The sequence below is a fragment of the Silene latifolia genome, chromosome X (genome assembly GCF_048544455.1).
Source record: "Silene latifolia isolate original U9 population chromosome X, ASM4854445v1, whole genome shotgun sequence".
Lineage (NCBI taxonomy): Eukaryota > Viridiplantae > Streptophyta > Magnoliopsida > Caryophyllales > Caryophyllaceae > Silene > Silene latifolia.
The window spans coordinates 71,935,663-71,950,593 of record NC_133537.1 but is presented as its reverse complement, the minus strand read 5'-3'; the positions used below and the strand labels follow the sequence as shown (position 1 = coordinate 71,950,593).

Below are 14,931 nucleotides of genomic sequence, written 5' to 3'. Positions count from 1 at the left end.
AAGTGGACCGAAAGGACCTTTCAACATCCGTCTTACATTAATTCGTCTGAGTCATTTACAGCTGAGTCACTGGACTACCGTAGTGAACCGAAATCCTGACATGTCCCTCTCTATCTGATAGTTTAATCTTATTTCTCTGCCCTTATTGCTCTAGCCCTTTATTTCTCTTTCCTTTAAAACTCGTAGTTTAGATAACAATTCAAACAACCCCCCCCCCCCCCATTTGTGACCAAATAGACGGACTACTACAGATATCTTGCCTCCCTGTGGAGATCGACCTGATTTCCCTTGTGACACCCCTCGTTGAGGTAACTAAAAGTAACTAGTAAATCGTGGCGGAAACACGATATTTTTAAAACTTTTAAGGCTTCTAATGAAGTCCAACGTGAGGCATCACCACACGATAAATAAGTTTAGTTAGTTAAATTTAAGTTTACAACACAAGTCTATTTATTGGGGAAAAGATATCCCACGAATTAACATAAGTTCAAAAGTAGGTGAGTCTATCAAGTGATAACTAAATAAGGTCCGAGGTAAGAACTCGCTAGCTCACACGGTCTTCCCCACTTAAGCTTCATCACAAACCTGTCATTCATAATAAATATGAAAGCCACAGTCAGTGGGGAGTAACTCAGGGTTCTCCCAGCCACAATATGTCAAAATACAAGTAATTAGGAATTTAATTAAACAAACAAGCATAAGAAGAAATACTTACGGTAATAAGAAAATCATGATTAGTGGGCACAAGAAAATAGGAATGGTAAAGCATAATGAGAGGAGAATTATTAGGTCAAACTGTCACGTACCAACTCGACTAAAATGTAAGACAATTACAAAGTATAGACTCAAACAAGACAACCCTCTAGACTCCAACCTCTTGGTAGGACGACGATCATAATACGGTCCTAGTCTAAACCTGGCCAGACTCTCGGGATGGACGACACCCGATTCGACAAACGATACCAAATCGTATCCAAGACTCGAAATATGGTACACCTAACCGTGCCCGAAAGTCGAGTAACCTCAAGCGGAACCTTGTCACCTAACCGTGACCCCCGGTCCGAAGAGGCGGAAGGAAAAGTAGCCCAACTCGGAAACAATGGCACCTTAACCGTGACCCAATGTCCGAGGGCAAATAAATAGGGAATGTCGAGTAGTCTCACAATGTAAAACGTCCCACTCGGGTCCGAATAAGAACCATAACTATTTTGCATGTTCATAACATTAATGAGTCTTAAAGTAACTAATTATCGATAAGAAAGAAGATACATGCATAACTGTAACGCCCCGTAATTTCGCACCGTTAATATATTTCGGAAATAATTTATTAATCAAATAAAAGTTGATATTTAAGTATTTAAAGTAAAAATAATTCAAAGAAATATAATTTTATTATATTTTGAAGAAAAGTATTTATTTTGATAGTTTCGAGATGTTTAAAAATAGTTTAAACCGTGTAAAACTTTTTATTTCGAAATAAGGGTGTATCGGGGGGAAAATAACAATTCTTTTGAACATTGGTAAACGAATTTGGAAATGGGTAGTATAAATATTCAATTTTCTTGTAATCTCGTGTTTAAGAATTTTGGTCTTGACGGAATTTGCGTTTGACTTACGGTTTTAATTATTATTGAAACGAGTCAAAACCGACTCGAAAAATCCCGACTCAAACCCGACTCCCTCCTTTCCTTTCTCCCTTTCACGCGTCAAACCCCCTTTCCCTTTATTTTTTTTCTGATTTTCCTTGCTTCCATCGTCATCTTCAACATTCAAAACCAAAACACCATTTTCAACAAAAAATCAAGCTGTTTTGGCCATAATTTCTTCGTTTCTTATCGGATTTTCACGAAATTTACCTTTCCGGAATCCCCTCGTCGAGATCTACCTCCTGGTATATTTTAATTTCAGTTTTCTTGAAGTTGTTTTAAGACGATTTTTGGGTATAATTTCGGTTTTGGTGATTTTTGTTGTGTTTTTGTTGTTTTTAATAGGTGAAGATTATGAGGATGATGTGGGGGACTCCTATATAGTAGAGGATGATGGGTAGCTACTGTTTTTAGGGTTTTCTCAAGGGTTATTTTGCCTTTTTCTAGCTTAAGGTAACATATTTCGAGTTACTCGACGAAAGATCGCCACATGCTTTGTTGTTTTTGTATGTTTGGTGATTTTTGTTTGAGTAGTAGTTTTCACATGTTAAAATTTGTTGCCTGCATGCTTAATTTGTGCCTTTTGTTAGTTTAAATTAACAAAGTTGAATTGGGAACGATTAATTAGTGTTCAGACGGTCTTTTACTAAACAAAAATGGAAAAAAATGGTGGTGTAGGGGTGATGGCCAGCAACCGGCATACCCACGGCAGCCCACGGCCGGCCTTGGGGTTGGCCCGGGTTGGTCCGTGCTTGTTTCGCGGTTTTTCGTACACTATTGGTCATTTTAGGTTGATTAATGTTATAATTAATATAAGTAACAAATGGGTAGTATTTTGAATTGAATCATACTAGTAATAAAAATTATGTTAATGGTAAAATTGTGCTTATATTAATAGTTATCACATGTTAGGATAGTTTACAAAATGAAATTGAAATTAATAGGCTCAAAATGAATTTTGATAGCGATAATGGTAATGTTTTGTTGATTGTGCCGAAAACTGAGCCTTAGTCCCTTTGACTGATGCGATGTCAGTTAATTGAGTGATTGGTCAGCCGCAATTTGACCCGCACTGTCGCAGGGGGTTGCGGGTAAAAATTCGGTTGAATGATTTAGATAATCGGCCTTTTTCTTGTTTTAGGCCATTTATCAAGCTTTAGTTCACATGTATAGCTTATTGAATTTAATAGTGTCTTGTATTGTAGAAATGGCCCTAGTTTCCCCTAAAGCCTTTAATATTGTTAAAATTGCTAGAATTGGAAATTAGTATTGAATACTTATTGAGGATATTGTTGGGTTGTTTGCTGAATAGACATTTATATAGCCTTTCACATGATAGAATGTTAGCATTTAGGTTGGTAAGTTGGACTTTTTGCCCTCTTATGGTTAAGTGGGTGTCTTAATTGACTTGTGTGGTGAGTCTTGTGTGGTGTGGGCTAAAGTATTCAAGCTGGGACTAGCTGGGACTAGGTCCTAGGTGAGTATTTCGGCCTTCATCATAGATAGGTCTTTATAGTCTTTGACGAGTATATGTTCACTGCTTGATAGCCTTTGTGTTCCTGACTAGTGGATTTATATCCAAGTTGGGGCATGACCTCAGTTACTTATTTTGATAGTAAGGGGTCAGCTTAAGTACTAGCCAACCCTTTGGTGGACTCCTTAGGGTACTCACTTTGTTTTTAGAAAAATTGTGAGTCTTGGGTGCGGTGGTGTGTATCCGCATGTCTAGGTCTCAAGGCAGATTTTAGGCTAGGGTTGTGTTGTCTCTTGGCCATGTTTTATTAATATTAACCGCTGAGCCAAGATACCGGTTCGATTACCTTCCCTACCTCGTGGTATAGACTCGAGTTACAAAGTGACTATTGACGGGACTAAGAACTTATGCCTGTCTTTGATATATTGCCCTTTCTTGTTTGATGATTCTATGAATCATAGAAGGTGAGATGCAAGCCGGCTATGGTTGATAGAGTTTGGACTACAATTTGTTAAATTTTTCACATGATAGTTTAAATTAGTCAATTTAGCATTCATATGTTAGGATGCTTGGAAATTAGGTGAATTATCATATAGTTTACATGTTTTACTACATGTTACATTAATTATGACGATTCGTGGCTGGGAGGACTCGAAGTTACTCCCCACTGAATTGTGGCTTTCGTGTTTGTATAAAATGCGATTGACAGGTTGTTGATGCTTAGTTGGGGTCACAGACGAGCTAGTGAGCAAGGAACCTTGGACCTAGTTTGGCTTTCTTTTGTAGAGACCTTTTATCTTTTGGTTTTGTATATAATTTGAAGGGACATATGTCTCCCTTTTCTATTTTGGGTTGTATCATTATGTATTTTCTTACCTTTAGCGGTGTAAGTAAGTTAGATTGTTAGCAATTGCAGGTTTTGGCACCCGTCTATTGGGAACGTTTGAAATGTTGTGATTGGTTTAGAAATTTTTTTTGAAATTACAGGTTTTTGGCTAGTTGAACCAATTACAAACATATCCTACCAGTTTTTCCGTAGATTTTACGCGTTTAATTATCGGGTTATTTAAGGGTGTCACAGTTGGTATCAGAGCCTATTGCTCCCGACGCACGTTTGTGCACCCCACCTAAAATCACTTGACCTTTAAATAATAAACTTGAGAGATGGGTAGGATGGGTAGAGTTAGGATTTTATGTGGTAGTCTGTTTGTGATTGCTAATTGTTAGGTTTGTTGATTGTTAGTTATTAATTTTGGTGCCGTTAAAGATTGGTTATGCCAAACGAGGAATGCTTCCACTTTCTCGATATTTCTTTCCGTATTCAGTGTATCTTACCTTAATCTTCCAATTTCGTTGTTCATTCGTCTTTCAAATCCCTCTTATCTCGCCTTGGTAACTACTCTTCAATTCTTTCTCCTGATTCATCCTTGGTTCGTTTTCTCCTTATAACAAAAGTCCATGTGGACACCTTCCTTTTATTCCGCAGGATAGTCCCCTTGTTCAAGAGAACCCGGTTTTGAGAGAATGTAACATTGGAGGGCGTGAACGAGTTGAGAAATTGATTGTTTAAGGTTTGAGTTGTATCGGAAAATATAATTTGGGATCCTTTGGTTAGTCTTGTTAGTTGTGCTTGATATGGGAGCCTAGTGAGTTGAGAAACACCTTGGAATTTATTACTATTGAGAGCTTGTTTGTTATAAATGATTGAGCATGGGTACTACCTTAGTACATAAGATGGAATGAACCTGAGCTACTTCATTTGAGAGTCTCAATGTTTCTTGTGGAAAAATTAAGGAATGATAGTTAGCCCTAATCCTTGTAGGCCTTGAAAGGAATACAATAGGACATTGATGTTGCTTAATGGATTGGTATTGTACTTTTGAATTAGTTAGTTTGTTAAACCTTTTAAGTTGACCAAATCTAGTATAGAGTAGCCCTTGTTGACCATGTTTACAGAGTTAGTGGGATATGATTTGAGGATTTTTGTATTTTGATTTTTGTCGGGAATTAGTGTAGGAGTTTGTGTCTGTATTTGACCCTGCGATATGAGAGCTAGATTTTTGATGGAATTCTTATGATGGCAATGATGTAGTCTCCTTGCGAGATAAGGTTCGCGTGTTTTGGTGGTATAAGACCCACTTTGGTTTCAATTTGATGATGAGACTAATGGGATTAGTTTACCTGAGTGGAGTATTTCTATGGTTATTTTGGATTTGTTTTGGGCATCGTCGTTCGGGGATTGTCGTTTGTCATTTGATCCTTACTTTACGGAATTGGGGATTGATAGTTAAGTCTGTGGATTGTTATTGTAAATTTGGACCTTATATTTAATCCTTTGAGGAATCTTTCTATTGGAATTGGAATATTGTTGGGAAGTAGGATAGTGAACCTTGAGTAAACCGATCAGATGATTTGTGTGATGAACCCATTTATCTTATAGTTAGTGCTAATTATGGTTTAGATAGTGCAACTTGTTGCTTGTGGGTTGGTTTCAAGCATGAATGCGTTTGAGAATATGGAATCTTGATAAGGGTATCATATTGTTACTAGTTTCGACTTTGGATTTTGCGTTTGTTTGATGGAGAATACTGGTGGGAACATTTTGATTGGGAATCTGTTAAGTTATAATTGTAGAGGATAGGATTGTCTCAAGGATTAGCTTATGAGTAGACTTGTCGAGGAGTGGTTCGAGAGGGCTCTTTGGATTAGTGTGGCCTCCGGTTGTTGCCCTGTTGATGTTCGGAGGACCTAGTAGGATGACTCTGTGGTTGGATAATTGAGTGAACCTTTCTCGATGTACCGATCTTCCTAATTCCGATCTCCGACAATTGTCATTCTTGCTATTCTGGCTTGTTCCGTTGTGCTCGCCTTTATGGAACTCATTTGACCTCTTGAGTAAAGCGTCTTGTTCGTTGACATCTTTATTGACTTCATCCAAAAATTCCACCTGTAAAAGTTCAATTCCTTCTTGTCTGTTGGGTGTGAGTTCCCTATCGCGACTTGCACTTCTCATTTCCGAGTTGTTTTCCATCTTGCATAGATTCTATATAGTTTGAGTAAACTTTTGGTTCATTTACTTGGAGTAAATTTACAAATTGACCTTTTTCTATAACATTTGAACATGATTTCTCACTCTCTTTCAACCCTAGTGTTCGATTGGATATCTAAGCTATTTCTCGTTTTGTGTAATGATTCCTTTTCTTACTCTTTTCCCAAGTTACTAAGCCTTATTTAATCATAATTAGTAAAGATATTGTTCTTATTATAGAATTTTAAACTAAAAATTTGAAAATGCTTGTATGATTTTCAATGGTTTTAACATTAGTGAATGTTGAATCTCGTTGTTGGTGACGTCCCAATAATGGGTTTTCTCATTTATTGGTGTAGAAATATTTTTATATCTTGATATGAATATGGATGTTCTTGTCTGATCAACAAGAGTATCACCGTTTCATTGAAAAGATACCTATATTTTCTTATAACTATAATTTCTCCTTCTAAGTTTCGAGGGCGAAACTTTTAAAAGGAGGGGTGATTGTAACGCCCAATTTCGGATCGTTAATATATTTTGGAAATAATTTATTAATCAAATAAAAGTTGATATTTAAGTATTTAAAGTAAAAATAATTCAAAGAAATATAATTTTATTATATTTTGAAGAAAAGTATTTATTTTGATAGTTTCGAGATGTTTAAAAATAGTTTAAACCGTGTAAAACTTTTTATTTCGAAATAAGGGTGTATCGGGGGGAAAATAACAATTCTTTTGAACATTGGTAAACGAATTTGGAAATGGGTAGTATAAATATTCAATTTTCTTGTAATCTCGTGTCTAAGAATTTTGGTCTTGACGGAATTTGCGTTTGACTTACGGTTTTAATTATTATTGAAACGAGTCAAAACCGACTCGAAAAATCCCGACTCAAACCCGACTCCCTCCTTTCCTTTCTCCCTTTCACGCGTCAAACCCCCTTTCCCTTTATTTTTTTTCTGATTTTCCTTGCTTCCATCGTCATCTTCAACATTCAAAACCAAAACACCATTTTCAACAAAAATTCAAGCTGTTTTGGCCATAATTTCTTCGTTTCTTATCGGATTTTCACGAAATTTACCTTTCCGGAATCCCCTCGTCGAGATCTACCTCCTGGTATATTTTAATTTCAGTTTTCTTGAAGTTGTTTTAAGACGATTTTTGGGTATAATTTCGGTTTTGGTGATTTTTGTTGTGTTTTTGTTGTTTTTAATAGGTGAAGATTATGAGGATGATGTGGGGGACTCCTATATAGTAGAGGATGATGGGTAGCTACTGTTTTTAGGGTTTTCTCAAGGGTTATTTTGCCTTTTTCTAGCTTAAGGTAACATATTTCGAGTTACTCGACGAAAGATCGTCACATGCTTTGTTGTTTTTGTATGTTTGGTGATTTTTGTTTGAGTAGTAGTTTTCACATGTTAAAATTTGTTGCATGCATGCTTAATTTGTGCCTTTTGTTAGTTTAAATTAACAAAGTTGAATTGGGAACGATTAATTAGTGTTCAGACGGTCTTTTACTAAACAAAAATGGAAAAAAATGGTGGTGTAGGGGTGATGGCCAGCAACCGGCAGACCCACGGCAGCCCACGGCCGGCCTTGGGGTTGGCCCGGGTTGGTCTGTTCTTGTTTCGCGGTTTTTCGTACAATATTGGTCATTTTAGGTTGATTAATGTTATAATTAATATAAGTAACAAATGGGTAGTATTTTGAATTGAATCATACTAGTAATAAAAATTATGTTAATGGTAAAATTGTGCTTATATTAATAGTTATCACATGTTAGGATAGTTTACAAAATGAAATTGTAATTAATAGGCTCAAAATGAATTTTGATAGCGATAATGGTAATGTTTTGTTGATTGTGCCGAAAACTGAGCCTTAGTCCCTTTGACTGATGCGATGTCAGTTAATTGAGTGATTGGTCACAATTTGACCCGCACTGCCGCAGGTCAGGGGTTGCGGGTAAAAATTCGGTTGAATGATTTAGATAATCGGCCTTTTTCTTGTTTTAGGCCATTTATCAAGCTTTAGTTCACATGTATAGCTTATTGAATTTAATAGTGTCTTGTATTGTAGAAATGGCCCTAGTTTCCTCTAAAGCCTTTAATATTGTTAAAATTGCTCGAATTGGAAATTAGTATTGAATACTTTGAGGATATTGTTGGGTTGTTTGCTGAATAGACATTTATATAGCCTTTCACATGATAGAATGTTAGCATTTAGGTTGGTAAGTTGGACTTTTTGCCCTCTTATGGTTAAGTGGGTGTCTTAATTGACTTGTGTGGTGAGTCTTGTGTGGTGTGGGCTAAAGTATTCAAGTGGGACTAGTCAGGGACTAGGTCCTAGGTGAGTATTTCGCCTTCATCATAGATAGGTCTTTATAGTCTTTGACGAGTATATGTTCACTGCTTGATAGCCTTTGTGTTCCCGACTAGTGGATTTATATCCAAGTTGGGGCATGACCTCGATTTTATTTTGATAGTAAGGGGTCACCTTAAGTACTAGCCAACCCTTTGGTGGACTCCTTAGGGTACTCACTTTGTTTTTAGAAAAATTGTGAGTCTTGGGTGCGGTGGTGTGTATCCGCATGTCTAGGTCTGCGCAGATTTTAGGCTAGGGTTGTGTTGTCTCTTGGCCATGTTTTATTAATATTAACCGCTGAGCCAAGATACCGGTTCGATTACCTTCCCTACCTCGTGGTATAGACTCGAGTTACAAAGTGACTATTGACGGGACTAAGAACTTATGCATGTCTTTGATATATTGCCCTTTCTTGTTTGATGATTCTATGAATCATAGAAGGTGAGATGCAAGCCGGCTATGGTTGATAGAGTTTGGACTACAATTTGTTAAATTTTTCACATGATAGTTTAAATTAGTCAATTTAGCATTCATATGTTAGGATGCTTGGAAATTAGGTGAATTATCATATAGTTTACATGTTTTACTACATGTTACATTAATTATGACGATTCGTGCGGGAGGACTCGGTTACTCCCACCGAATTGTGGCTTTCGTGTTTGTATAAAATGCGATTGACAGGTTGTTGATGCTTAGTTGGGGTCACAGACGAGCTAGTGAGCAAGGAACCTTGGACCTAGTTTGGCTTTCTTTTGTAGAGACCTTTTATCTTTTGGTTTTGTATATAATTTGAAGGGACATATGTCTCCCTTTTCTATTTTGGGTTGTATCATTATGTATTTTCTTACCTTTAGCGGTGTAAGTAAGTTAGATTGTTAGCAATTGCAGGTTTTGGCACCCGTCTATTGAGAACGTTGGAAATGTTGTGATTGGTTTAGAAATTTTTTTGAAATTACAGGTTTTTGGCTAGTTGAACCAATTACAAACATATCCTACCAATTTTTCCGTAGAATTTACGCGTTTAATTATCGGGTTATTTAAGGGTGTCACATAACTCAATCATTATTAGAAGTCACAAGTAAAAAGAAGCAAACAGGGGACTCCCAGCCGGGTGGTGTACCGGCCGCCGGGCCACCGGCTGGGACAACAGGCAAAAGTTGGAAATCAATAAAAACTTACAATGCGCTCCCAATGGCAAAGACCCACGGTCCACCGGGCTGGGAATACGGCCAAATCTCAAAAACACATAAAACCTTTGCACTCCCAGTGGTCAAGAGACCTGGCTCCACCCTACTGGGAATACGCCCAAAACTCAAAATCACCTAAAACCTTCATGTACTCCCCAGCCGGTCAAGAGACCGGCTTCACGGCCACCCTACTGACTACAAAGCTTACGAAATTATGTCCAAAACTTACAGATCTCCCAAATGGTCAAGAGACCCAGTGCTGGCCCACCTACTGGGACTACAAACACACGGGTTCAATGCAAAACACTTCCAAACCATTTGAAACCAACAAAAATTGTTTCCCATCAATTGTTTACGTATCCTAGCATGATGCTAACTCGGAAAAAACAACATATTTGAGCATTTGAATGGGTAATTTCGGATTCAAGAGATGTAGCATGAGATTTTCATCCAAACATGTGAGAATTGCAAACAAGCATGATATTCAACAACCAAATTAGCACCAATCATGAAAGATACAACTTTTAACATTCATATGAGATTATAACTACATAAAACCACACACAATTTTAACATAAAAGTCGAGTAACCCATCACCGTTACCTTTTGCACTTCAATCTTCTAAAGACTCGTCAATGATGTAGCTATCCTCCTCCGGGTTGTCCAAGTTCTCCCCTAAACACAAAAATAAAGATATTAAGTCAAGAATCCACATCCTTGAAAGATGAGAATTTCGAAAAAGATGAAAAGATGGCAACTTTCTTACTTAGAAACAAGGGAAATGAGAAAAGGAAGAGAATGGCGCGAAAAAGAACGAGATTGGTGGAGAATTGAGTGAATTATGGTGATTTTAGGGTTGAGAGCAAGGGTTTAACAATGGTGGAGTGGTTGTTGGGGAAATTTCAGAAATTAGAATGAGGGAGATGAAGTTGTGAGGGTTTAGTTGGGGGTTAGTGTAGAGGAAAGAGGAGAGAAAAGGCCCATGAGTCAAGTTAAGCCCAATAACTCAAAATGAGTCGGTATCCACTAGAATCTTCGTCCCAAGTCTACTATAACTCGTGACGGAGAATAATATTATTAAAATCTACACTATTATTACCGTCACACGGCTATGACGATATTTTATGAAAATAAGCTTTAAATAATAATTATTTAGTAAAAAAAATTACTTAAAAGTTTATTTAAAAATATAAGGAAAGCGCGGGGTGTTACAATCATCCCACCTTTTAAAAAGTTTCGCCCTCGAAACTTGAAACGAAAAGGTATTACCTTAAGAAAACAAACTAGGGTACTTGGCACGCATGGAAGCCTCCGGCTCCCAAGTCTCTTCTTCTACATCACCACACTTCCACAAAACCTTCACCAAGGGCACCACTTTGCTCCTTAGCTTCTTCTCCTTGTTATCCAAAATCTTAATCGGTCTCTCCTCGAAGGAAAGACTAGGCTCAAGCTCGGGAATCTCATTTTGCAACACATGACTAGGGTCGCTAATGTATTTCCTAAGTTGAGAAACATGAAAGACATCATGAACTTTACCCAAACTCGGGGGCAAATCCAACTTATAAGCCACGGCACCAATCCTCTTTACCACTTCATAAGGTCCAATGTACTTTGGACTCAACTTCCCTTTGACTCCAAATCTCTTTACTCCTTTCATCGGGGACACTTTCAAGAACACTTTATCTCCAACTTCAAATTCCAAGGGTCGACGGCGTACATCGGCATAGGATTTTTGACGATCTTGGGCGGCTTTCATTCTTTCACGGATGAGCTTCACTTGATCAATTGTCTCGGCTAACTTGTCGGGTCCTAGGTCACGAACGTCACTTGCTTGATCCCAACAAATCGGACTACGGCATTTCCTTCCATAAAGAGCTTCATAAGGGGCCATCTTGATAGAAGCATGATAACTATTGTTGTAAGAAAATTCCACCAAAGGTAAGCTCTTCTCCCAACTAGAATGAAAATCAAGGGCACAAGCACGCAACAAGTCTTCTAGAGTTTGAATTGTCCTCTCGGATTGTCCATCGATAGCGGCATGAAAAGCGGTACTCATCAACAACTTACTACCCATAGCATCTTGCAAAGCTTTCCAAAATCTTGAACAAAACCTCGGGTCACGATCCGAAACGATCTCCTTAGGAACACCATGGTAACGAACGATCTCCTCAACATAAGCACTAGCAAGACGGTCTAAACTCCAAGTCTCTTTGATAGGAATGAACCTAGCACACTTGGTCAACCTATCCACAACAACCCATACGGCATCCTTTCCACCAACGGTCTTAGGCAAAGCCATCACAAAATCCATGGAAATGGACTCCCACTTCCATAAAGGAACATCCAATGGTTGTAGCAAACCACCGGGTCTCTTATGCTCATTCTTCACTTGTTGACAAGTAAGACACCTTCCAACATATGACACAATGTCATTCTTCATGTTAGGCCACCAAAACTGAAGCTTCAAATCCTTATACATCTTGTCTCCTCCGGGGTGAATCGAATAAGGTGATAGATGAGCTTCATCTAGAACTCTCTTCCTCAAGTCAACGGCATCGGGCACATACATGCGTCCTCGGTAACGAAGGTAACCTCTAGCATCAATCTCACAATCCTTAGCTTTCCCTTCAAGAAGCTTGGCTTGAAAACTTTTAAAGGTAGCATCGTCCACAAGGCTATCTAGAATCTCACGGTGAAGAACGGGCTCGGCAACCATAGCACCAAGATAATCAAAACCACTCTCCACAAGTTGCAAACTTAACCTACGAAACTCGGCACAAAGGTCATCGGGGAGAACACGAATGGCACTCAAGGAATGAGTAGACTTCCTACTAAGGGCATCGGCAACCACATTTGCCTTTCCTTCATGATACAACATCTCTACGTCATAATCATTCACCAATTCCAACCATCATCATTGTCTCATATTCAAATCCTTTTGGGTGAAGATGTACCTCAAACTCTTATGGTCGGTGTAGATACGGCAATGGACTCCAATGAGGTAGTGTCTCCACATCTTCAAAGCATGAACGATGGCGGCTAATTCCAAATCATGAGTGGGATAGTTCACCTCATGAACTCTCAATTGTCGCGAAGCATAGGCAACAACTCTTCTATTTTGCATGAGAACGCAACCCAAACCCATCTTAGAAGCATCACAAAACACATCAAAGTCAACTCCATCCTCGGGCAAGGTCAACACGGGGGCGGTAGTCAACCTCTTCTTCAACTCTTGGAAAGCACTTTCACAAACTTCGGTCCACACAAACTTGGTCTCTTTCTTCAAAAGTTGAGTCATCGGCCTAGCGAGCTTGGAAAAATCTTTCACAAAGCGACGGTAGTAACCCGCCAAACCCAAGAAACTACGGATCTCACTAACATCGGTTGGACTCTTCCACTCAATCACGGCTTCAATCTTTGAAGGGTCTACCATGACACCATCCTTAGATATCACATGGCCTAGAAAAGACACCTTAGACAACCAAAATTCACATTTGGAGAATTTGGCAAACCACTTTTGACGACGGAGGATCTCCAAAATGATACGAAGGTGATCGGCATGCTCTTCTTCGGACTTGGAAAAGATGAGGATATCGTCAATGAAGACCACAACACACTTGTCTAAGAACTCACTAAAGGTCCGGTTCATTTGGTCCATGAAGATAGAAGGGGCATTGGTTAAGCCAAAGGGCATCACCTTAAACTCGAAATGTCCATATCTCGTGCTAAAGGCGGTCTTAGGGATATCAGACTCACGAACGGGAATTTGGTGATAACCGGATCTCAAATCAATCTTGGAGAAAGTAGAAGCACCCTTGAGTTGATCAAACAAATCTTCAATCCTTGGTAGAGGATACTTGTTCTTGATGGTAACACGGTTAAGCTCACGGTAGTCAATGCAAAGTCTCATGGATCTATCTTTCTTCTTCACAAAGAGAACGGGAGCACCCCAAGGCGAGGCACTAGGTCTAATGAATCCTTTCTCAATCATCTCGTCAAGTTGCTTCCTCAACTCCTTCAACTCGGTTGGCGCCATGCGGTACGGGGCTTTTGCAATCGGACCGGTTCCGGGTACAAGGTCGATAGAGAACTCAACATCACGCTCGGGAGGAATTCCGGGCAATTCTTCGGGAAAGACATCGGCGAACTCACAAACCACGGGCACTTCATCGATCTTTGGTAAGGGAGGAGAGGTAGAAGTCACCACACAAAGAAAGATTTGGTAACCTTTCCTCCTCATACTCATCAACTTCAAAGCGGAAATCAACTTCACACCTTCTTGGGAACGGACTCCTCTATAGGACACACGAGTGCCTAGCGGACTCTTGAGGCGAATCTTTTGGTCTCTACACTCGAATCTTGCATCATACTTTGACAACCAATCCATACCCAAAATTACATCGAATTCCTCAAGGGGAAAACGAAGTAGGTTAGCGGGGAACAAGGTTCCCGAAATAGAGATAGGAATGTCGGAGAAAGAAAGGGAACAAGAGAACATTTCTCCGGAAGGTAAAGATATAGAGGTTTCCTCACTAGGAATAGGTTCAAGGGCTAATTTTCCCGAAAACTTGGAAGATATAAAGGATAAAGATGCGCCGGTATCGAATAGAATAAGGCAAGGTTGATCAAAAATTGAGAACATACCCGTAATGATATCGGGATGAGCGGCGGCTTCGGCTCGACTCATGACAAAGATAGTTCCTCTTGGCCTAGCATTTGGAGTAGGAGCATTCTTCTTCTCGGGGCAATCGGCAACACGATGTCCGGGCTTCTTACAATGAAAGCAAGTCAAGGGCTTGCCATAGCATCCAACTCCGGGGTGTAGAGCTTGTCTACAATGGTAGCACTTACGGTCCTTCTCAAGTTCATTAGTTGGTGTGGGAACTTGTCCTCTAGATTCTTGAACTCTTGGTCCTTGTCCTCCATCGTCTTGCATCCTTGGCACAAACCTTCTCTTGTTGGCATAGTTGGAAGTAGAAGGCACAAATGGTCTCTTGCCATGAAAGGTAGAACGATAAGAATGAGAAGAGGAGTGGATTTTGGAATCTTCTTCAATGGCCTTCAAAGAGCTTTCGGCCCAAATAGCATCATCATAAACTTCCACAAAGGTAGTTGAGCTTCTTCTCACCATGCTTTCCACCTTAGGGTTCAACTTGTTCTTGTAGAAGTAGACACGATCCTCTTCATCTTTCACGAACTTGGAGGCATAATGAGCAAGTTCATTAAACTTGTC

General features: G+C 39.2%; 1 long non-coding RNA gene across 2 annotated transcripts; it reads left to right on the top strand.

Moving 5' to 3' along the window:
- Positions 1 to 1,760: 1,760 nt before the first annotated feature.
- LOC141621445 (uncharacterized) lies at positions 1,761 to 9,410 on the top strand. 2 transcript variants are annotated; one of them, XR_012532333.1, is made up of 4 exons: positions 1,761 to 1,891; positions 1,992 to 2,099; positions 7,367 to 7,474; positions 9,193 to 9,410. It is a non-coding gene; the product is annotated as an uncharacterized LOC141621445 (long non-coding RNA). The 2 variants fall into 2 exon arrangements; XR_012532334.1 differs by lacking the exons at positions 1,761 to 1,891; positions 1,992 to 2,099 and adding an exon at positions 7,093 to 7,266.
- The last annotated feature ends 5,521 nt before the right edge of the window (positions 9,411 to 14,931 follow it).